Genomic DNA, 22,649 nt, shown 5'->3' on the forward strand with positions numbered 1-22,649 from the left:
TTGTATATTGTTAATAAATTGTCATATTTTATTTGATAATTAGAAGACAATTTACAGTCATTATGTTATAACAATTTCTTTATTTGTTATTCGATTCATGTGTTCTTCAATGCATTTATATATTTTTAGATAATTTTCAGATATGTGCAACCAAATTTAGTTTTAAATGCAGTCTTTGTGATAGTGTTTGGATGCTATTTTCATCTATCAATTTGGCACACATCGAATTATACGGTGAGAAGGTTCGGTTTATATCAATTTAAAAGATTTAAAATTCTGAAAATTTGCATGTATCTCATGGTGAGTGACGCCGCCATGTTAACATGTCTCCGATAAAGACTTTTGTGCTTATATGTTTCCTTGTTTAATTTCTACGCTGAGTGTCTTTAAACATGTTAATATAAAGTTTAGGATTTGGCACTGAGTTGGTTCTAAACACTTAAGAAGACTATAACGATTAGATAACCGCTGAGGCTCTAATTAGATCGGAACTAAAATTATGTAATTGATTGCGATTGAATAAATAATTGAAACTGAATGTGTAATTGTTATGTGTTAGGATTGTTTTAGAGAAACTTTGCAAAAGAGAAATCGATTATGTAAATAGTAGTTTAGGTTTTATTTTTACGTAATAGTTAAATAAATATTCTTTAAATCCCCCTTTATTTATTAACACTTTTAAGTCTAGAGTACCCTATCAATTACTCGGATCGAATGATCCCTGCTTATTATATACTAATGATGACATTTTATAGGATTTATTATGAGACACTTATGCATCGCATCAACAGTTGTATGTAATTAGTAGCATAGTGTCCTTCATGAAATAAATACAATGCTTTCCCTCAATTCATCATGTCCTTCATGCCAAACTTTTAGATACTTCTGGGAGAATCTATTTAGTAGCATAGTTATTTATACTCTTATAAAGAGAACTCAATCACTTTATTAACTAAAATAGGTGTAAAATCACATAAATGATCTTAGACATTATGTTAGTTTACAATTTTTAATATATGCAAAAATATTAATTTGCACCCTAAACTTGGCTATAATTGTCAGTTTGCACTCTAAACTTGCATTTGAGTCAATTAACTCCAAAACTTGGTAAAAATTACCGATTTGCACCACATCCGTTAAATTTAATGTTTTACATCTAATTTTAAGTCGCATGTCTTGTATTTGAGGGGTAATATTGTCATTATATATTTACTCATATTTAATAATGAAATAAATTAATAAAATTACTTAAGAGGAACACTTGCTACTATGTTTTTTTGTTTTTTTCGAAACATGTTATTGATTTATATATTTATTATTTTACTTGATATGGTATGTTAAAAGATATTAGAAAAATATAAATAAATACATAGAAAATTAAAAATAAATGTGTATATTTATAAATATATATATACACAACACACTATATTTGATTGGGTGGGTATGTCAAACATATAATTCGAAGTAGGGTTAAGTATGTAGAAAAAAGATGTAAATAAATAATTTGATTAAAAAAATAATCCTCCTTTTAAAGAATATTTTTATTTGTTTTTAAGAAAAATATAAATAGAAAATGACAACATTAGCCCTCATGTGACGCAAAATTGGATAGAAACAATTAAATTTAATGGATGGAAATTGACTAAAATGCAAGTTCGGGGTGCAAATTGACAATTTTAGCCACGTTTGGAATGTATTTTAGCAATTTTACCTTTAATATATAAATAATAATATAGTAAATAATAAAATATAAAATAAAATTAAAATCTGAAGATAAAGAGGGATAATCTCTCTTTCGACACATACATTATTCTTGAGCCTTTCCATAATTCCACTACAAATTTCAGGAAAAAAAATGCTTTTAGAGGAAAATTAAATAAAGTAAATGTCTCACACATACATGACATGTATTATAATTTAAGGCCCCGACAGACTACCAACTACCACGGCCTCAGTGATGTGTTAGAGTAATAAATCAATATTAATTAAGTGTACAAACTAGAAATTAATACCGCTCTACAATCTCATATGGCTGGTCTTTTCTCTTAACCTGTCGCGGATTAGTGAAATTATATGACATTTACGTGTAATCTGTTCTCCCAGGCTTGATTGAGAATTTGAGGATATGTCCACGCTTTGCAAACTCGTCTGCTTGAACTCGATCTGTAGATCGACATTTATGCATATGTAGTATTGAAAGATACAATTATCGAGCAATACTGATTAATCACCTAGATGGCCGGCTTCATGTTCTATAATGATCGATGTAGTGTGCATGGTCTTAATATACTCAAATATACGTTGGTCATGACTCATAACAGTTAATATATGTATGTATGTGTATATGTATATATATATATACATACTAACTTATATATAGTCTCATTCTAGAGTGAAATCCTGCTTTGAAATTAAATAGAGGAGTTTCTTATTTGACTATTTTTTGGGTCATTTTTTCACATCTCTACCATTCAATAGTTAATTATGTATGTGTAGATCATCCATACAAAGATTCATTTAGTTTGGTGACCATTTGAGTTTTCACAATTGTGATTTACAAGAACGGTTCTGATTAGATATATTCAGTTAGTTCATAGATTTAATAGTGTTTTGATACCTTAACGATCACTAAATTGTGTGACCTTTTATAAGGATAATTTAAACAAACAAAACTAACTATTGAATGGTAAACATGTGAAAAAGTAACCGAAAAAATTAATCAAATAAGAAATTCCGCCTTTTAATTTCAAAATGAAACTCGGCTTTGGAAATAATATATATATATATATATATATGTGTGTGTGTGTGTGTGTCATTTGTAGGATAGTCATAGAGAGAGCGGAGATGGAGATGCATCTCAAGTGGTAGCAGTCAGGAGATGCATCTCTAAGTGCCATGTTGACTGGTGCCATGTTGACTGCTGTCAATCGATCATTATCTCTCATATCCTGAGCACTTAATTTGCTGACTTTTGCATGGATGGTTCAATCTGGTTGTTGGGGGATTATCGATGCATGTTTATCTTGCCTCCCATGAATAGAAGAAACGAAAGATATACGACCATTTAGCTTCACACGCTCAATCTGATCTTGTTCTTATATTTGCTAAGTTGCTTGCAATTCAATCAGCAATATATACATATGGAGATCGATTAATTCAAATAATTCATCAGGTGCATATATTCGATCAACCTTTCTCTGTGTTATTTGATCCTTATAAGGTTGAAATGATCTCAATTCATGAATTGTATCATCAAATGACAAATATATATATAGACTTGTACAAGTAAGGACGGACCGAGGAGAGAGGAAAACAGGGGGTGGTCCGATCCAACCTGATTCAAAAGACTTCACTGATCGACCTCGATCTTCTTCAACGCAACTGAAGAAAGTTTTGATTGCAGTCTCATACTCGGACAAGGATCGGAACGCGTAAAAGGAAGGCGTATAAAACGTGCACGTTGCGATTTAAAACTGAACACTAAGGGACCAGATCGACAGGATTCATTATGTGATGTTAGGTTTTGTTTCATTTCGGGGTGTATTATATATGAAATTAGCGAGAGTTTTAAAAAAATTTATAGAATTTAAAAGTCTATGTGTATTCAATATAGACTTTTGTTTATCAACATAAGTCTAGTGTATTCAGTTGGGATTTTTAAAAGTTATTATAGAATCCATGAAAGTCTGAGAGTATTCAATCCTGAATTTTAAAAATGAATAGAATTCTGTAGGTATTCAAAATATCATTCATACTTTATAGTGTTAATTATACACACCACAATCTAAAAATTGTCTATTCTCTAGACCAAAGATTTTCATGGACTTTCTCATGAACTTTCTCATAGATTTTGTGATTGTATTTAAAGACGTTCATTCTCCACTATTTTTCTTTATTTTTTTTTTGTCTTTTCTTTAGCGATTGTTTTCCTACACCTAACATGTTTATGCCCATGTTTATTCCTATGATTCCATGATTATTTTTTCTTCGTCTTTATGTTATGTTCTTACCTTGTATCTTTACACTTATTAAAATCTCATTCTCATATGTGAACACATGTTCAATGCTAACAATAAAAACAATGACGATAAAAGAAGTACGTAAGAAGAAAGAGAAAAATAATCATATCAATATGTCATGAACACCGACTTCTTTAGTTTGAAATTTTCTGAACAATTTATTTACTTCCATTTCATAGTACCTATTTGTTGATAGATTAATTTGAAAAGTTTCTTATAAATTTTCTTAAATAATTTAGATTATCTAACGACTTTGTATTTTTGTAATAGACACAACCAATAAATTTGCTTAGAAAAAAATTATTCTGTATAAAAATTTCTAAAATGCATTAATTTACATCCAATAACACCTACGAGGAGTCAGAGAACTCATATGGTCAACCTAAATACTTAGAACGCATCCGGGAATGAAGCAAATTATCATGGAACCGTGAACTTATAGTTTAGAGACATTGTATGCATATTATTCAGTTACTATGCATTATTTTCATAACTAACAAAAAAACATAATTTCAATTTTTTATGAGTACTGAGAAATCTATGAGAGTTAATCAATATCAATTATCTAAATTTCACGAATCAATACAAATCTGTAGATATCAACTTAAAGTCTGTGGTTGAAATCAGTGATTTTAATAATTTTATAAAAATATGTGTATTTTTTAAAGAGTCCGTGAAGTTTATAAAAAGTGTCAATTAAAATAAGTCCACACAAATCTATATACAATACACCATGTTCAATTGCATTAGTTTAAATTTAACAATACGAAATTCTTGTCAAGGCATGTATGTAACAATTTAGTTATATAAACCCTAAATACGAAAGCTAGCTACTTCTTCACCATCTACATAAGTTCTTCGTGCCGGCATCTGCAACATGCGGTTCATTCCTACGAGTGACTAGCTCCTAATACACATATAAATACTCAATATATCATTGTAAATTACCAAATTTCAGGTATAAATGGTTTCAGCAAGATCGACTTTGTATAAGTGTGTTCTTTACGTACCATTATATTTGTTCACCGGTAGGCACTAAAACAAACTGATCGATATGAAATATACAGAACTAAGTGATTTTAGAAAGCATGTTGCAAAACTCATGCATGTAAATTCGAAGACAAGCTTGTAACCAGAAAAAAAATTAGAAGAAAGCTAGCTAGAATGCTATAATTAGGGCCCTAGCTAGAAACATATAAGGTACGTAACATATTGTAATCACTAATCCTTTGCATGATTTTAGAATAATTAATGTACAGTTGTACACACAAAGCTCGACGTAGCACGTGTATTGTAGGGAAAGGTACACAATATGTAGAGGAACTATCAGCTGCTTATTAAGTAGGGAACAAAGTGTAAAATATATAGGACCTACAAGCTTGACCGTTAAATCTATGTGTTTGTTTGTACTGCATTCTATCTCATCGTATCACATTTTGTTCTGTTGAGAATCACCGTCAATACCTCCGAGGAACACATTTTTGCTATGCTACTAATATAATACTTGTACTTGCTCTGCTATTCTAACCCAGTCTGGCTGAGAAAGAATTACGGGGCCTAAAACATATGTTGTTTCACGCTGGGCATACTATACTTAATTAAACCACATTACCGATAAATAAATAAATAAAAGTAAGGCCATTTCATTTTAAAATTCGATAGTTTTGGGTCCGTTATCCCGATCATGATTTTTCTACCTCCAAAGGGAAAGCGATTTGGTATGTATGCTGATTACGTGCATATTTATACATGTAATTACTACTTAATTTTTATATAATTAATCCATCCTATTTATTTTGTAAGAAATAAGCGGAATATGAAAATGGAGAGAAAATTGGGAAAAATAGGAAGACAATTCGAAGCCCCAAAAAAAGATGAGATGAAGGAATAATTGAAGAAAAGTGGAAAAATGAAAAATGTTAATGACATAATGCTGATGTCATCATGACGTCAATGACGTTTAATGGAACTTGATTAGAGAAGTAAATTTGCTCTCCACCTTTATTTTCTCACTTTCACTCCCACCCATCTACATGTATGACATGTGTCCCTTCACCATAACCACTCTAACCATAGTTAACTTAATAAAAAAAATAGTTAACTTAATAATCATTAGTTATATTATTTTCTAATTACTGTTATTATTTTCTTTTCTTTTAAATAAATTATCAAATCCTAATAACTTAACTCTTATTCTAACGAGCATGTGCTCTAGTATTATAGGTCGTTAACAAGGTACGAATCTCCGTCAATATTCATTACTTGAATATTTAACAAGCTAGCTTGACTTGAATATTTGTTGGTGAAGCCAACTTGGCATACTGTTGGACGGTTATTCTCACAATATTCGTCGATCACCTTTTACTTGTTAATAAGAGGTACGTTTTTTTATTTTCCTTTTTCTTTTTGATACCTTGGATTTTCTTTGTTGACATGTGGCAATTCCCTCTTCTCTCCCTTCAGTTCACACTCGAGTAGGGGTGGACTCGGTTCCATCGGTTCAGTTTAAGAGCATTAACTGAAAACTGAAAATCGGTTTTGTATTTCTCAAAACGGAAACCGAAAAAAATATATATTAACCACGATTTCGGTTAACCTACAATTCGGTTCGGTTCGGTTTCGGTTATATAACCTATCATTTGTAATAATTTTTCACACTTGACTTAATACAAAAGTTAAAATCAAAGTAAATTAGTAAGCTACAAGTTTAGTACTTCAAATTAGTAAATAAGTAAACTAGATTGCAATAAGTTAGAAACAACAAATAAAATCAACAAAGTTACGATAGAGTATTAACCAAAACGTAATATTTAATGAGTTAAAGACTGTGAGCAATTAAGTTAGACATTTCAAGACCATAATCATGTAAAATCATGTATATGGTATGTAACTCTTAATCAATAAAAACATGACATACACCTATTACTATATTAAATATAATAATTAAATACATATATGTCGATTCAGTTCGGTTCGGTTTGATCGGTTTTTTACACAGACAAACCGCAAACCGAAATCGAACTATTCAATTTGATATTAAAACCGTAACTGATAGATTGATTTTGTCGGTTTCAGTTTTTCAGTGTCGGTTCGGTACGATTTTGGTCGGTTTTCGGTTTTTCGGTGTCTAAAAGTCCACCCCTACACTCAGCCTTTCTGCCCTTTTAAGTTTTAATTGAAAGAAACCCTTAACTCTCTTTGACATCTCACAACCGCCGCACAACAAATTAGGAGCAGCCCAAGGGGCTACTCTCTCTCCCATCTCTCACCACCAACCTCGTCATCTTCTCATTTTCATAGTTTACATAATTTAGTTTTTTGGGAATTGAATTACTCACTTAAAGCTTCAAGGGATTCATCAACAAGAGCATTACATCTTCAGTTGGGTAGTTGGGTGAAGAGTGTATTTAGCTCATACTAGCCTCATAGCTAGAAGTGTCCAAATTAACTCCCTCCTCTCTTCCTTATATACCTATCTAATGCTATTGGTGATGTATATGTTTATGGGTAGTGAGTAGTTACTTTTGGGAGCTAGCCACGGTTCTAACTCTAGCTCGGTTTTGATGTAATGAACTTAATTCTGAGCAATATATATCATATTTTCAAATAAGTGCACTCTAATTACTATGCTTATTGATTCTTGATGCATGAATTTAGGGAATTGACGACTCTCTTTGTCGTGTGTTAAGATTTATGATGTGTGAAGCAATTATTGGTTCTTTTGTACACTAGCTGGAATACCTGAAATTTCTAATCTCGATTATCGACACATTAGAAATAATTAATCGACATTTAGCTTAAATGTCCAGTATGTAGTTTAATACGTCATTATGAAACTACATGTCGCCACGAGCTCAGAAGTGTTTCCGAAATATTTTCCTGACGCTCGGTTTTGTTTATACGAATTTCTAAAGTTGTGTTTTATTTTAAAAATAAATTTCTATTTTTGGGTTTGGTTTACAGGCTTTGTAAAAAGCCTCATTTATTTTTTTGACCCGAGCCCAAGCCCTGGGCCCAAATTCTCTCTTCTTCCTCTGCCTACATCACTTTCTCCTTCTTCTTTTTGCGACAACACAGTCGCTCTTTCTCTCTCTTTGTTCTGCGTCTTCCATTAAACAACACCATCTTCTCCTCCTTCCAGTGCCGCCATTCGGCAAGAGCTTTGACATGCAACCTCACCATTGAACTCGGCTCTCCTTCCTCTTTTTTTTCATACCTTTCGATCATACAAGCACCTTTGTTTTCAAATAGATCGAATCAGAGGCAGTGAGATACCTTCATTGACTTTCCGGCGAGCTCATCACCTCCGGCGGGTTCTTCGGTCTTCTCTTGGTAATCTATGCCATTATCTTGTAAACCCAATCCATTTCTATCTTTGGTTTCATTAAGTTGAAGCTAATACAATCTCTCCTTTTTCTGCATCCAATACCGCTGCTGTGCCCCGCCTTCGAACTTCTTTTTTCTGGCGATTCCAAGAGCATCGGTGTGCCGTAAACATCTAATTGGTAAGTCCAATCTTCCGTCATCATCTGCAATTCAATTTTCCACCTTTGAGTATTTGAAATTGGGACATGACCCTCTCTTTTCTCTCTGTCTCATTCTGCCACAACCCTAATACCTCCATCGGTTCTTATTCCTCATCTTTCATTGATGAGATGACCTTGGTGAAGACATTTGAGACAATAACAACGAATATGGGTGAAGGCAGTAGCTCATACACTTGATCAAAAACCTTGCAGACCTCCGGTTTAGTTGCCTGGAGATGCAGAGGTAGAAACCCAACATCTATCACTTCATTGTGTGTTTCGGTACTTGTTGAGTACTTGTGAAGTTGTGAAATTGTTGTTGTTGTTTTGGAATTGATCGGAGAAGGAAATTGCTGCTAGATTGTTGATCGGAGTAGATTAGGATAAATTTGGGGGGTTTTACTATTTTATTTTTATCCCTTTTACTGTTTTACTGTCCATATGGAATTTCAAAAATACCCCTGGCAGAAATTATTGTTTTACTATTAACAATTTTACTATTTGTTAAATGACTTTAACGGTTTAACTTTTACCTACGATAACTTAGTGAAAACCAAATTTTAACTAAAAATGCGACAAATGAACGTAACTTTTAGTTATGACTAATGTTAGTTTCGATTCTCGCCCAGTTCAAGAATTGAGAACTATTTCACTTAGAAATGTGTCGGTAAAATAAGTAAGTCGTCGATATGATTCTAAGTAACTTTTATATCTATAAAGTATGCTTAGTATAAATCAACTATTGAAGTTGGATTATTTTCAGATTTTCTGAGAATTGGTCAATATGGTCAAACCAGGAAAGACTTGGTCAACGGAAAGTCAAATATTGACTTTCCTAGTCAAACTAGGAAAAGGATTGAGTCAACTTATCTTCGATAGTTGAATTGAAATTGACTCTTTATATGATTCATAAATTCAAAGTTGATGCTACGAGATCGAGCAGTGGAGCAGCAGCAGCAGCTACTTCTATTGATGTGGATAACGGCTGGGATTCTGCACGTCATTCCAGCTAGGGGAACTAACCCTCCTATGTTGTATTTGGCCAAATATAAATGCATAGTCTAGTCTTCGGTTGAATGATTTTATAATGCATTAAATATTGTGAAAATCGGAGACTAGACACGATTTTTGAGGTATGGTAAATAGTGAATCCCTCGCTTGTATTGATTTGAGAGTGATGGGATCCTAGCATTTTAGGTGATCCTACTGTGTCGTTGACTGTAAGATTCTGGAGGGGCAATGCCCTAATTATTGGATCCACGATTATATTTATTGTTACTAAGTGCATTCTAATAAATGGACACTCTCACTACTCTGTTGTTATAACAGACATGTAGTTGGCATTGACTATTTAGTCGCTAGGATCGGTCAAGCATTGCTTGTAGTTGAAGTTTTCTTACCCTACCCTTGGTGCGCCGAAAATGTTTTAGCATGATTATTTCCTAAACTTGCATTGTTTTTAATTAAATGGTTTTCTTTGCGCTAATTTACCCTCAAATGTTTTATAAAACATATCCTTACCCAATTTTGATTTTCAACCCTCATAGGCGGGCTGGCCCCTATTGGGCAAGTGAGGACAACGCTCACCCCTACTTTAGTTCCCTTGCATGTCTAATTGTTACTTTTGGAGCTAGGAGCCTCATTCGAGAGTTAACAAGCATATTCTCTTTCATGCATTTCATTTTTTATGTTTATTAACAATGTTTTCGAGTAAAGTTTTCCGAGGTTGATTCTTTGTTTTGTAGCCACTTTCATTTTGTGTTAAAATTGGGTTGTCTACTGTTTAGCATTTGGGCTGGTGGCTTCAACGCTACCTTCCGTATTTTTATTTTGTAAACTTTGAAAATGTGTAGGATTCGCAGAAATGTTTAGAGTTGTCTTTGTGTTGTTATAAACTTGTTGGAAAAATTCTTTTGCAGGTTTGGTATGGTGAATGTATAAATGGTACCATGTCGTTTGTTCGTTCACCATTTACCATATTTTAAGTCTGTTTAGTTCCAAAATCCCTCAATATATTATTCATATTCCTTTCCGGGATGTGACACTAGCATTATGTAATTAGTGTGGTGTGTCAAGTAGTTATATGATCAAGAATTAGTGATTACTTAAGTTTATATTTCTTGTATTCTTCGCCTTTAATCTTATTATCGTGGCCCTAACATGACATGATAGTTAGAGTTAGAGAGTTCATTCTTGCGTTAATCGGAAGAGTGGATACCAGATAGGAGAAATTACCTTAGTGGCTTTGACTGGCATTGGCTATGAAACTAAGTAGCCATGACATTCTAGGCGGTAAACTATTGCATGCTTAAATCCCTAATGTCTAGAACTCTTCACATTTTGTAACGACCCTAAAATTTCGAGCATAAAAACTCAAAATTTCATGTCGTTAAACACCAAAACAATCTCAACGAATCGAAATCATTTTAAATGCACAGCGGATCATCACTGAGTTCTTAATACAACTCAGAAAACCAATTATTACAAACCAAATTTATAATTCAGCAATTACATAAAATGGGAATGTAATAATCCTCACAATCTCTCACAAAACTCATACCAAATCCTCACACAAGTTGGGGATAAATAACTTCAAGTCCTCTGAGCGGTCCATCAATTCCCGCTAATCCACACCTGCGGAGTTATCCACTACACCATCGAATTGGTGCACCGAGATTGTACACACAAACCCGGTAAGCTTTACAGCTCGTATGAGTAAAATGAAAATATAACTCGCATAACAATATATACGAAAATCCACAAATCAAACAAATATAAATGCACTCATGAGTCAATGGACGGCCCATCTGGTTGTCCCAAAAATATGAAATGAAGCGCTCATGAGAAATTAAGCAACCCTTCTGGTTACCCAAATGCATTTATAATACGGGTACTAAAGAACGCTGGTACACATCTGTTACCCCTCTCGTAGTACACCGCCAATATTGGGCAACCACCCGCTACCCAACATCCAAAAATATGAGTACTCATGAGCAGATAACCACCCGTTACCTCACATGCAGTACTCCGACAGACAGACTAGAGCTCTAACTGTATCGTAACTTTCGCCCGGCCAAAGACTAGGTTCCGACTTGCCAAACACGTACAATAATCTCACATCATATTGTACAAAAATCAAGTCTGAAGACAAATCAACATTTTAACAATCTCCATGTTAAAATTCACGTACAATAATCTCACATCATATTGTACAAAAATCAAGTCCGAAGACAAATCAACATTTTAACAATCTCCATGTTAAAATTCACGTACAATAATCTCACATCATATTGTACAAAAATCAAGTCCGAAGACAAATCAACATTTTAACAATCTCCATGTTAAAATTCACGTACAATAATCTCACATCATATTGTACAAATCAAAATCACATGCTCGATAATATCTTGTCATCGAAATGACATCATCACAATAAAATCATAACAGTACATTATATAGCAAACTATATATATATGTACTTATTTACCATTTATACAATATATATATAATCAATTATATCATATTCATGTCATAATTCATAAACACGTCCGAAGACAAAACGTTTAACAAAACACATATTAAAATCACGTACAATAATCACCTCATATTGTACAAATTAATTCACATGCTCGTCATATAATTCTCGTCATCGAAATGACCAATTCCAATGAATTCATAACAGTATATAATATAGCAAACTATATATATAAGTACTTATTTACCATTTATACAAATATATATATTCCACTATATCATATACATGTCGTATTTCAACATTTAAAACTCTTGCAAAAATCTTGAATTCACCGCAAGGGTAGATTCGTAAATATGTGAGATTTTACTCACCTTATCGACTCGAGCGTAATTCCGCAATTTCCGAAGATAATTCATTTCCTTGATTTATCGTTCTCCTTGAAAAGAATTTAGAAACGTTTCGTAAACCTTTAAATGCCGAAACAGTAATAATCGGTTACTGTTAAGCAATTTTCAGTTTTACGAATTTACTGTTCACTGAGTACTATTCACTGTGTACTATTCACGTATTTAATATTCATGTATTACTGTACAAAACACATCCAATACGTATCTCTGTACGAGTGCATACTGTTTACCTATTTCTATACATATAAATACTATTCAAATATACGTACTGTCTCAGTAAATAATAATTACTGAATTACCCTTCCAAAATTACTTTTTACCTTTACCAAAAGTAATTTACATTTACCGTACGTAATTAAAATTTATATTTACCGTACGTAAATAAAATTTACATTTACCGTACGTAAAATCACCTTTTTACATTTACCGTACGTAAAAATAAATTACAAAATTACCCTTCGGAAACACTGTTCACGCGCTCCCTCCGGCAGGCCGCGGGTGGCCGAGCCTAAGGCCGGTGCGTAGCACGCCAGCGCCGCCCCAAAACCATCCTCCTTTCTTCCCCTCTCCTCCCTATGGCCTCACACCGCCTCCTACTCCCTCCACGCACTCCCACGCGCCACCTAGAGCGGCGGTAACCCTTCTCCTTCATTCCACCTCCGATCTCCCACATCTCCACTCCAAATCATCCAAAAATTCACACAAACATCGCAACAATCAAGCTATACTAATTCCTCACCTCAATTGAAGCTTGAGCAGTCGAATTCGTCGCCGATCGTGTCGATTCCTTGCGGAGGTGTGTCGCCGCGTCCCCCCCTTTGTTCGTAGATGGTGCAGGGCTTGAGGGTTGATGGAGGTGCACCTGCGTTGTGATGCAGAGAACGGAGGAGGGCGTGAATGGCGGCGGGTGTGGTGCAGAGAACGAAGGAGCTCGATGTCGATCCACGGCGATGAAGGGAGGCGCGTCTTGCCCCGGAGAGGATGCAGTCGAGCTTGTGATGGAGTGGCGACCGGCGGTGAGAAGCACGGAGCCGGAGCTCGTCCGATCGTGGAGGGGAAGTTTTTGAAGGAGGGAGTGAGGGTTTCGGAGAGAGAGAAGAGAGGGAGGCGGAGAGAGTGAGGAGAGAGAGGGATTTCCACAAATGGAAACCCTAATCAGAAAAAGTTCGTTATATACTCGTTCCCAAAATCGGAAACTAACTTCTGACGTTAATAACTTCCCCGTCCGACGTCCGATTAGAACGTGTCACATGCTCACGAACTCGTATCGACGAGCTCTACAACTTTCGTGATGGAAGTTTTCGCAACCGAGCGACGGAATAAAAGTCGATATATACGTTGCGGAAACGTAACGTTTTTCTAATTAAACGTTCCGAGAACGTTTCCGTTTCTTGTTTCATAACGTCGCAACCAATCACATTCATTCTAATTAAAATTTAATAGATTTCCAATCAAACCAAATATTGTTTGAAAATTAGGGTTATTACACCTTTAATTCATGTTTTAGTAGCCTTAATAAGATACTAGTCCATGAATTAAAGAGCCCACATTTGCCTTAGTCGGAAATGTGAATACCCTTAAGGAAATTCAGCTTAGTGGCCTTGATCGACATTAAGTACGAGATTTGGTACTAACATATATATATATATATATATATATATACATGGCCATTTTAGTGAGGGATCCCTTTTTTTGGTTTAAAAAATGGATAGGTCACTTGACCAATTTCTCAATTATATTTTCACATCTCCACTATTCAACTTTTAGAGTCTAATGTGGATCACCTCTGTAAAATTTTAGCAAAAATTGAGATGTTTAAGACATTCAAAACTAGAAATTAAACTTATAAACATGAACTGTTCAGGTTTGACAGATTTGGTGCGTCAATTGCTTTAACCAAGTTTAATATCTTAACAATTACAATTTTGGCTGAAATTATACAGAGATGATCTATACATTAGACTCTAAAATTTGAATAGTGGAGATGTAAAAATGTAATCGAGAAGTTGGTCAAGTGACATATCCCTTTAAAATACAAAAAAAAATGATCCCTTAGTGGAAGGACCCATTTGTACTTAATTAGAATTTAGGCGAAATGAAATAATGAAATATATATCGTTCTAAAAAATAACAATATTAAAAACAATAATCGGCCCAGATGATGATGATAAGGGTAAGAGAACGAAAGATATACACATCAGGGCATTGTTGCCTAAATGATAAAATGAGACGTTTGGTGCTTGGTTTTAAGTCTACTAGGTGTTGTCAATTGAGGTTTTTGTCTGCTAGTTTTCTCACCAAAAGAAATTAGGTATTAGCTAGCATTTCGTTTTGGTATTTGAGGCTTTAGTCAATTTTCTATTAACTTGTGCCTAGTTGTAGGCAGTGTTCTAAATATCGGATATATCGGCCGATATATCGGCGATATATCGGCGATATTTAGAAAACGATACGATATCGCCATATCGGTTGACTATATCGGTCAATGGTCAAATATCGGTCAAACCCCGATATATCGGTCAAATATCGGTCAAACTCCGATATATCGGTCAAACTTTGATTTTTTTAATTATTTTCTCAATTTTTGTTTAATTTTTTAATATTTATTTCCTCTTTTTTTTTTGAAAAACTTATTTTTTTTTTCATTTTTTCATATATATTTTTACTTTATATATTTTAAATATATATGATGAATTTTAAGTCTAAATAATCATTCTTAAATGCCTATTTTTATTATTAGATGTCGTTCGTGTACTTTAATTGTCATTAAATCAAGTATTTATTTTTTTTAGTTTACTTAGTACCGTTTTTTTAGTTTATTTGATACATATTAAAGTATAATTTTATAAATTTTATTGAAAATAAGCAAATATGATAAAACCGATATATCCCCGATAAAACCGATATATCCTCCGATATATCGTTTTACCTCTCGACCGATACGATACCAAAAACGATATTTAGAACATTGGTTGTAGGGCATTCGTCTAGATAACTTTCTGTCATCATATTTTGGCAGTTGTTCTCTATATTGATTTACTTTTTACCCACCACTGTTAATGTTATATACCGTCAAATACACTGTTAATATTATATACCGTCAAATACACTGTTAATATTATATAATTATATTTTGGTACTCCTCCTCTTCTCATTCTAATCACCTCTTTGAGTTAAACTTGTATCCTACTCTCTCTCTCTTTCTCTTCTTTTCAATATTTTCTAAAGCCATAATCAGTTTCTTTTATTTCTCTCTTACTCTCTTTCACCTACAACCCAGTAATCATAGACCCAATAATTTAAGGCTTCTTACTTCCTCTTTTTCCTCCGCTGTCGCCGAGAGTGCTTCACTTTGATACCGGGCTCCATCCCCAGTTCGATGAATCAATGACAACCATGTAAGTCTTGAACTCTAGACTTCTTGATTGTTGAGAGTTGCAACTCATTTGACACTACCCGATCGGAAAATTTAGAAAGTAATCAATTTGCCCTAAATTTCACTCTTGCTTTGAAGTTTCAACTCGAATATGTGATCGGGGGCATGCCGGCATGGTAGACGTCCTAGAGGAGATGGGTTTGTGATTGGACTAATAGTGGAGAGTGGAGACGATCACTAGGTGTAGTCTGAGCCAACATATCACTTTTTCAAAACATATCCTTTGTCAGACCAATTTTCCCTTCGATGTATGACGACAAGAATAAAATCTAACGGTGCAACTGACAGTGTGTATATGACTTGGGTTGGAATCTTAATTTCAGACACATTATGATATTTTGAATAGTAAACACACTTTGATTATGAGTGACCTATATCTCATGTACTCTTATCAAAATTTTCACTTTGATTTAAGGTGTCTTCTGTATTGTTGTCTTTGCAATATATATACTCCTGATTCAGAAAACAATATTGAAAGCAATTATTGTATCCATGATCAATCTTTACATGTCAAATTTACACGCGTAAGCCTTGATCGAGCTAAACGGGATTAATTTCCTTTGATTATCTTCATGCAGTTTCAGAAGCAGCTTTGCCTTCATTTCCTGCCAAAATCAAGTACTTGTCTATCCTTGTAAGATTTGTACATTCAAACCGCAAAACAGTACCAAGCTCCCTTTGGACGTGGTTCGCTACATCGAACCTTGACGTCGATTTATCACCACACGAGGTCGACACTTCCGATGATGACAGCTTCACCAGCAACTGAATGGTCACTATGCCAGAAAATGCATTATACCATAGTACTTAAACAACATTTGAGAAATTTATTGTTATTTCAATTTTCTAAACAACACATAGAAAATTACATGTTGTTTTATAGGGATTATAAAAATTGATATTTCATACTTTTCATCCATACAACACTTACTGTTGTAAGTGAAAATAAGATAATTCACTCAGCTGAAGACCAAGAAAGGATTTTGACTTCAGACAATACTAAAGTTCAATTAAAGTTGCAATAAATTAGGTTTGACCATTGCATCAATATTTTGATTTCCCTCTCTTGAAATAGCCAACATCGTAATTTTCCCTCTTAAACGTATTATGAACGTTAAACTACACACATATGTTGTCCAGTTAAGGGAGGCAAAATTTCACTTAAAATTTTACATATTAGACAACATATCAATGTTGTTTATGCATGATACTAAATATTTTTTCATTTTCACTTGGAGATTTGAATTTCAATTTTGGCTCCAACAATTCTCTCTTATATTTTAGAGGAGTGTAGGGGTTTACTAATCTAATCTAAACATGATACTACAAATTTATGTTGTGTGATGTATTAAAAACGATTTTTATTTTTAATTAAAAGAAAACGGATTTTTAATTCACTAATACCCTGCGTTGTTCAGCCTCCCATCTCTTTCCTTACTTTTTAGTTTCAGCAAACTCAAAAAACACTAGACAATGAGAAAGAGAGAAAATCCAGAACCCATTCCTCAATATCCCCGTCGCTTCGAAACCCGCCTGCACCGTCGTCTACCCTAGCTTTTGCAAGATCAAGCTCCACAACCTCCTCCTCCAAACCGCCGTCGTCCCCTGCCACCACCTGCCGCAGACCCAAACCATCGACACCAACACCGGCCACGGAGTACTCGCTGCTACTTTCCACTTCAATAAGTCCGATCTGGACCGGGTCGCATCCAAGTCCATCTTCTTCGGCTCCATTTGTGGAGTAAGCTCTAGGAGGCAGCCTGTCTTCACCTACAAATTCAGCTTCCAAACCACCGGCGGTGATCGAACCCAGAGATCCAGGTAGCTAGCCAACAAAGTTTCAGATACGAACAAGTTTGTATCTCCCAATTCACTAAAAATCTATTTCGAGATTGTAAGTTCTCCTTTGGCTGTCACTGTTTTGACTCTCACAATACTAACCCAATTTTCTATTATTGTCGGGTTTGTTTAATTATTTTTGGAATTAGATTTCCACGAGTTGACTGCTACCTTCGATCAGGTCTTTTCAATTATTTTTGGAATTAGATTTCCACGAGTTGGCTGCTACCTTCGATCAGGTCTTTTTTTTTTTTCAAATTTCAATTCTTCTGCTTGCCTTACTTGATTATTCATTCAGCTTGGGCTGGGCTTCGAAACCAATCCTGCTATTTCTTTGTGAATGTGCTCTATCACTTAATTTGGGGAGGAATGAGCAATTTGAGATCCAAGTTCTTGGAGGTTTATTTTGTTTTGAAATCTGAGCTCATCAATGACCCTGCTTTCGAATTCACCGATGTTTCTCGTCAATGATTCGAGCGAGTATGGCTACCTCTCCCTCTCTTTCTCTCTGAATAAAATGTGTTATTTTTTTCGTTTTTCTACTGCTACTGATGCATAGAGTTTGGTTTCATTAAGTTCTATGTTTTTTGTGGAAGTTTATGTGATTCAGTTTCAGGCTGTTTGCTTTTGGATTAATGTTTCAATATGCATGGCTAGTATGAAAGATCGAGTCTTTGCTTTTGTGATATTGTTACACATAGTTTTGGTTTCTGAGTTGTTTTGTTATGTGGAATTGAGGATATAATTTGATTATGTACAAACGTGTTATAGTAATTTTGGTTACTGGAATAAAAGTTCTTATGAGCTCACTTTGTTTTAGATTCAACTGGCAATGTGCATGGATCGAAAGATAGATCCAATGTATTCATGTTACTGTTACATCGAGTTTGGGCTTTTGATTTTGTTATGTTAAAGTTCATCTGAATCTGACCAAATCTTAAATTTCTTGATATTTCTGGGTTGAAAGAAATTTAATGGGGTTATCACATTCATTTAGATTGGTTAGTGTCATATGAATTTTTATAAGAATGTTTGAATCAGAGAAAATTGTTGTAATTCTTATTTGGGCTGTTCATACTTGATGAACTGAATTAACATTAATTAGTTTGGATTGTATGCAAGGATTCTTCTAAATCTATGCAATATTGGGAATCTGAAGGTATGTGTTCATACTATTGCTGTAAGTTTTCTTTACCTATATTGAAGTTATCATCATAATTATGGTATGTGTTTCTATGTGTCTTCTGTGGATAGGGTTGCTATTCATAAGAGTATGCTGATTGCATGGAAATTCCTGTATGTCAATTCAAGTTTTTGTTATGTTCATACTTCTCTTTTAGACACAATCTTTATCATACTTCACAATTATGCATCAAGTATATTGAGCTATTACTGGTCAACTGGGCAATGACAGTATACTTTGGAGTGCTATCATTTTTTTTTTTCCATTTTGAAATTATACTACATTGGTAGTAATGGGTTTATGAGATCTTAGATTATACAAAACGGTTAGGACATTATGTTGACTATAGGTATTTGGCTAAATATATGAAACATCTATAGTTGGTAGCTTATTCCACTAAATGTTTTTATGTCATATACTATTCCTCTCTCCTTGTAGCTTTATCAATTTGATAACAGTAAGTATATTCATGTATATTAATAGATGACTTGTATTTCTATGAAAGGTTAAAATGGACAGGATTGTGTGGAATGTAGAAGAAATTAGAACTTATAGTTGTTGTTGCTGTTGGACAAAGGCTGGCTCCTGTCCAGGTACCCCTCTTCCCTAAGATGTTTTTTTTAGAACTCCATATAGTATTTGTATAATCTAGAGGCATATGATTTGAGATGTGCTCTGTGTTTGAAATATTGAATACTAGCAGTTGTACATGTACTTTCTACTTTGGAACTATGCATAGACCATATACATTTTTTTCTGCTTCTGTATGCAAAAATCTCATGGTTCTATTCATTACCCAAAAGGTCCTTTGCAGATACTTAATTATAATTTGATCTCTTCTTATATTATTTAATTCCTTCTTTGAATAGTATACTATTTAACATAATTTTGATTCTCATCGGAATACTTATTATTGTAACTCATATTTATTGCAAAAATCTTCACCACTATGACACTGAGGTTGTATATTCAAAATGCTACACAACCACTCAATAAAGTAGGGTAAGGCTGCATATATCTGAAACTCCCCAGGTCTGGCAGTGGTGCGAGAGTTGTAATAGAATGTCATTTTCTCTGTAGTAATTTACTATTAGAGTAGTAATTTACTGTTAGAGTTGATATATGTATGTTCTAATTTTGGTTTCAGATAATATATCCACATATTATATGCTTGTGTATAATCTATATCATTGTGGAACGCTACTATAAATTCGCAATACTTTTAGTGTCTTTCAATGTGAAGTAAATGTAATCTTCATAACGTCATTAAGAATTTTCATCAACAAAAAATTAATGCATTTGTTTGCTTGAAAATGTTTTGCATATCGAGATACATTATATGTTGGCCGTGTAGCTGAAGAAGTTCTGAAAAGGGTAGTCGCAGCCACTGGTGGCACTGTGCAGACTGTAGACATCCATCATGATGGTGGTGCCGTCGTTGGAGATGGTAACATTGTACTTTGTAGTTGATTAGATTATCTACGTTAGGGGCGATATGTGCTTTGAAATATGTATGTATTTTGATTTGGTATTGAACAACTAGAGAACCAATTATAAATTTATGAATTTCAAATTTTCAGTTTACCATTTGAACAGTGAATGAGTGTCATTTGATGTAGCAAATAACAAGCAGCACATAACTAGCAACTGTTATTTGAGCTGAATTTAAACAATGGTGACCAATAAGTAACTATTGTTGTTTTGCAAATCATACCACATATAGAGAAGCATAGAGAAAAATAATTATTAACTGATAACAAATCAAACAACATGTATTTGTTGCCTTAGGTTCAACATATTTATTTACATACACTCAACATATTTATTTACATACACATCATACAACATATAATTATAATGTAACTGGAATTCACATTACATATAACTATTATTAAACTATCTATGAAACAACATATATTATTCATATGTTTATTAAATATAAGATGAAACAACATATACGTGTAATTATAGTTAAGATTAGTCTACATTTAAATGTTATATCATTGAAAATCTGGAAATGGTAATATAACATCACACAACAGAGGACTTTTTTTTTAATTTTGTTTAATAGCATTATAAAATAACATAGTATATATGTTGTATAATGTGCAAAGAGACAACATCAAAGTAGACGACACATATGGATACTATCAGACAACAGGTATCCACTGTTGTCTGATACAGTTTCTGGCATAGTGGGTGTATAACGGTGAAGGATTTAGCAAGAAGAAGACCAGATCTAGAGACTTGAGACCACTGGCCGTCATACCATGAAACATGCTAACATCGGTGTCAACGGCAACTGGAACAATTTTGTTACTAATTTCTGAGAATACGGGGCTGAACCTCAGTAGGTAGGATTCACGACATGTGGTTCTTTATGGGAAAACCACCAAGTCCCCTTGATTCAACAACTTCTCCATCATCTCCTATTGCTCTAGTCACCGGACCGGTGGCTGGAGATCTGAAAGACCCAGCTGGCAGAAATGCCGATCCGGCAACTCCTCTGCTTGCTTGGGTATCGCCATTAATGCCACCCACGATGGCTTGCCTTCACAGATGGATACAATATACTAGCACACATTCCCACATCGAAGGAATGGTCAGACACATTCCCTAGTGCACCTATAAATAGGCGGCAAAAACCACTTAAAAGAAGTAACGTATTTTTAAGTCCTTAACTCTCGAACTCATTCCGTTCTGGATATTAACTTAAGATTCGGAGGGTCGAAGGCCGGCGCACCACTGACCCTTTGACTTTGACCTGTGTGTAGGTCCGACTGAGCACATACACCGGAATATAAGGCTACAAGAAACTCAATCCCCCAGATTTAGCTCCCGTAACATTAGGCGCTAGAATGAGGGTCCTCGTCAGCAACCTTTTCAGCTATACACAATAGTGACTTTGAACGTGTCGGAAAATCAGTCGTCCCCTCCTCGTGAGACGAACACAACACTTTCGCTGAGATTGTTCCCCGACCCGCAACGTGGGGCTGGAAGTTTATTCCCCGTATCCCAGACCACGGCTGGGGGGTTGTCCCAGTTGCCCTTCACGGATCCCCAAGCCGTGCTGGAATTGGCACTCCAAGACTACAAGCGACTTCAAGCTGAGATGGAGTTGAAAAGCCAAGCCACGCGCGCGGCCTTGGCATGCTCGGTAGCACTGGAGAAGAACAACAGCTCCTTCGAACTTCCCTCGAGGGCCGCATAAGTGCTGAAAAAGCACTCGAACCGGCGCGACAGCGGTTCCGCACCCTAGACACATGGGCGCTGATCGCAACAGAGACGACGCCGACTCCACAGCGGTCGGGGCCACATTCCAAGACAATGCTAGTCACCAAGCCTCTAATCAACGAGCTATTTGAGGGGCCCCACCGGAGCCGCAATATATAGACCTGGAAATCGGAAATCAGGACGTGGACCGGGATGACCCAGTAGTTCAAGTGGCTCCCCACGCAGGATCTCCAAACTCAGTTGTTGTTGCGCATGAGCGATACGTTGGAGTGCCTCTCTTCTAGGGTCAATGGGATTGAGGCAAAAGGTACTCCGCGTCCACTACACGGGGGATATGGTGGTCGAGCAGGCCCATTTACCCAGCTGGTGCATGTGGAGCGACGCCCCCCCCCCCCCCGAGGGATAAAGTGCTCAAGGTTACGAAGTACAATGGGTGCTCAGACCCAAACACTCATTTGGAGAATTTCTAATCCGCCTTGGCCAACACGCGATACACAGACGCACAATCGTGCCATGCCTTACAGGAGACG

The sequence above is a fragment of the Argentina anserina genome, chromosome 1 (assembly GCF_933775445.1).
Source record: "Argentina anserina chromosome 1, drPotAnse1.1, whole genome shotgun sequence".
Lineage (NCBI taxonomy): Eukaryota > Viridiplantae > Streptophyta > Magnoliopsida > Rosales > Rosaceae > Argentina > Argentina anserina.